The 4,006-nt window shown below is 33.5% G+C and overlaps 1 non-coding gene across 1 annotated transcript; it reads left to right on the top strand.

Annotated features, from left to right (window-relative positions):
- Positions 1-165, top strand: LOC127619848 (U1 spliceosomal RNA). Its single transcript, XR_007967629.1, has one exon. It is a non-coding gene; the product is annotated as a U1 spliceosomal RNA (small nuclear RNA).
- Positions 166-4,006: the final 3,841 nt, after the last annotated feature.

Here is a 4,006-nt window from a genome sequence, read left to right on the forward strand (position 1 = left end):
AGTCTACAGTGACTGTAGACTTTCAGCCAATCACGAGGACTGATTGTCTACAGTCACTGTAGACTTTGCACGACTGTAGACTCGACTCCTGCGAATTCCCCAAATGTGGGAATCTTGACTGCATAATTTCTGGTAGTGGGGGGACTGCGTTCGCGCTGTCCCCTGATTATTTGGTCAAAGACAGATTTAAACAGTTAGCAGCATGTTTATTTAGTTCGTCCACATTGGAGTGTTTCAAGCATGAACTGATTATGTAAGGTCAGCTTTATCTATGTCACATAGAAACAAGGTAAGACCAAGACAAATCTGACTGGCACACAGCATTATTTTCGGTCATTAGACTAAATTAACAGTCAAGCATATTCTAATAAATCACTACTTATTAAGACCCATTCATTTACTTATTAGTGCACAGCCATATTTATTATCAAAATGCACAATTGACTTTTAATTAGAATACACTGGATTATATAGAAACTGGATGGTTACTAAAAAAAAATTTGTGGAATACAGTTTGACCGCTATCATATGGAGTGACAAATTACTCAAATAATTAAATAATAAGAGTGACTATTTGGACTAGGTTTAAATGGCACTCAAATAGTATGGTGCAAACAAATATATTGTACTGCATCTGCTGTGCTGTTGCAATAGTGTAGTGTTTAAAGACGTTGTGAATTTACTTTCTGCATGCAGATAACCCGGGTTCAATTCCCCCTTTTGTCACACTTTTCCCAATCCTGTTTCCACTCTTAACATTTCCTTTAATACTACTTACAATAATACATAGGAATTAATATTAAGTGTGAAAGTTGAAAGACAGGTTTGATCTGGGTAAAAATAACCATGGTTTTACTATAGTAATATTGTAGTGACCATGTTTTTTGGTGTAAGTTATAATTTGAATGGAGTTAACCATAGTGCTTCTACAGTAATATTGTGTTAATTAAGTAACCATGTTTAATTTTGAGGTTACTATGATTTTACTACAAACCGGATCCAGAATTCTGCATGCAGGTCTCTATTTGATGTTTATTCCATTTGGTGAATTCTTGATTTGGATTTGTCAGCCGACCCCACACAAGGCAATCGGCTCAAACACTGATTCTTAGCCAAACCAAATTCTAACAGGCATCTCTATAAGACATTGCTGTTTTAAGGCATAGAAGGCCCTGCAAGCTTTCTCTCAGTTCATTCACTGTGATGTTAAAGTTTTCAGTGGAAGTGATTTTTAGTCCTAGATAGTTGTAGTGTGAATTGTGTGTTATTTGTTTAGGTACTAGTGTGAATATGCATTGTGTTCACTGGGATCTGGATATTTTCTGGAAGGTCATGATTTTATATAATTTTTTATTTAATATTTATCCTTTTACCTTATATGCAAATTATACACTTAAAAAATGCTGAGATCAAGTAATTTTCTTGGGTGATATTCTCAGTGTTGGGTAGTTTTTGTGTTGGTGGGACAGGTGCAAACTATGCATCCAGTATACAAATTCATGGTTTGGTTCCTCTTCTTTGCAGTCTGTCCTGCAATATATTGACAGAATGCAAATGTTACATACTGTTAAAAATAGTGTTTACTTGAGATATAAATTTGCAATATTGTAACAAATTCATTATGTTTTCCTGTTCTGAACATGTGATTTACTGTAGATGTTGATATTTTACAAACACATAAAATAGTCAAATGAGTTGAAAATCTATAGGTATAACAAATTAACCATTAAGATCAGTTGGATCAAATGATAGACAAATGTATTAAACTAATCGAAAACGGATGTAAATGAATAGTTTGATGATAATAGCATAATGAAAGGCAGTAACATTCATTGAAAGGTATACACCTGCAACACTTATTTGGTGTGGTGAAAACGTTACTTTGTAATTTAGTTTTTTGCACTTGGTCAATTGAAAATATGCTGAAATGTTTGAAAAAAAAAAATGCATTTTTGATTATCTCTTTTGATATTAGTACTAAAAGTTTTGGAAAAAGTACCACTCCCTTGTGAAAATTTTATTGCACAGATGCATTTATTAACCATGCTTCATGTACTCAATTCTGATGACTGCTGCATTGCTAACATTTTGGGTTTATCGTTCTTTGTTTAATTTTTTTTCCTTTTGATTTCTGTCTTTCTTATTATAGGTTGGAACTGATATGGTGGTATCATATACACTACACTCAACAATACAGGCCTTCACATAGATTATTTTAAATTTGTATTTAGTTTTATGGATTTTTATTCATTTCTTACATCACACTTCTCCGATCACATGGATTGACCTTTGTTCTTGTTCATTGTATTTTCTGAGAGTTGTTTAATTTTTTCATATAATCATCATTTTATTGTAAATTTCCGTGATAGGTAGTACACTCATTGTTGTCTCGACAAAATCAAGATTTTGAGTTTAAGGAATGTTCCGGGTTTAAGCTTAATCAACAGCTTTTGTGGCATAATGTTAATTACCACAAACATTTATTTAGTTTTGTTCCTCATTTTCTCTAAAAATAAAAACAATATCTGTGTTACAGTGAGACACTTACAATGGAAGTGAATTTGGCAAATTTTTGGAGGGTTTAAACACAGAAATGTGAATCATATCATTTTATAAAAGCACTTGAATTAATCCTTCTATTAAAGCATGTATTATTTGAGTTGTAAAGTTGTTTAAATTATCATTTTTATAGTTGTTTTAGGATTTTAGGGTTTGTTGACATCACATCATCATGGAATGAAGTTGTAAATTTACATGGAAAAGGTTAGGAAGCGATTTTCTGACTCTAAAATTGTGTTTACACACATATCTTTTATGTCTTGTGTCTATATTTTTAAAACATTTTAATGGTCACAGATATGCCCCCATTGACTTCCTTTGTAAGTTCCTCATTGTAACACAGATTTTTGCTTTTTTTTTAAAGATAATAAGGGACGAGTCAAAATGATTTTTTGTGGTAATCATATTCAAATTCTGTCAATTGAGCTCAACTTGTATTTAACCTGGAACATTCCATTAAAAATTAAAAAATGTAGTAAGTGTGAGTCTGATGAACCTGGTGTCTTATTTAATATTTCTCATAGTTGGGGAACTTTCAAATTTCTCTTGTCACACACATAAATCATGTGTCAATCAATCGGGTGAGCAAGAGCGAGAGACTGAGAGATTTTGAAGGGCAGATCAAATAGGGTACATCCTGTGACAGTAAACAGTTTCGGACACAGGTAGTGTAAAAAAGTTCTTTGAAAGAGTGCACGGTCTGCTGCTCTGAGAATTTTTGCTCTCCAAAATAATCACACAAGGACACATAAACACGTGCAAACTGATGCACAGAATGTACATACAGAACGTACACTAGTCCAAACTGTAGAGGATACATCAGACAAAGCCAAATCCTGGACAAATAAAAAAAAAACTGGCTATATTATTTTTCAGGTCAGAAAAAGGGGACGTATGGTCACCCTACTTAAATACACATCTATTGTACCCTTGAAAAGGCCTTATGCAGTAATCCTGGACCAGTAATCATTTTGGAATTCCTAACACTGACGTCACATGCAAAACTATAACAATTCACTGGGTTCAGCAGTGAGCCCCCATCCTGACCTTGACTACAGCTCAGTATCCTAGCTCGGTTTTGAGCCATAGAACATTTTGGAGAAGGTGCAAGGGAGCATGTGATGGTAAGGGTCTTTAGATTCTTATTGTGTCAGTGGAATCATATTTCTCCTCCACAGCTCAGGAATGCTATCTGGGTCAAGTCAGGGAAGATAGAAACAAGCCATTTATAGACTTGAAGGTTGTTGTTGTGATTTTGATTAAAACTACATATGACAATGAAAATGTGGATGCTTTCTTTTTTAAGACTATTGTAAATAAAATGACATAGTTGTGCATTACATACAAAAATAGAATCAGTTACTTATCACAATTCTTGAGACAATTCAATTCTTAGATAGGTTGATAGAGAAACAGAGGAAAGTTGAGCAATGACACTGCAGATGTT

The sequence above is a fragment of the Xyrauchen texanus genome, chromosome 2 (genome assembly GCF_025860055.1).
Source record: "Xyrauchen texanus isolate HMW12.3.18 chromosome 2, RBS_HiC_50CHRs, whole genome shotgun sequence".
Classification (NCBI taxonomy): Eukaryota; Metazoa; Chordata; class Actinopteri; order Cypriniformes; family Catostomidae; genus Xyrauchen; species Xyrauchen texanus.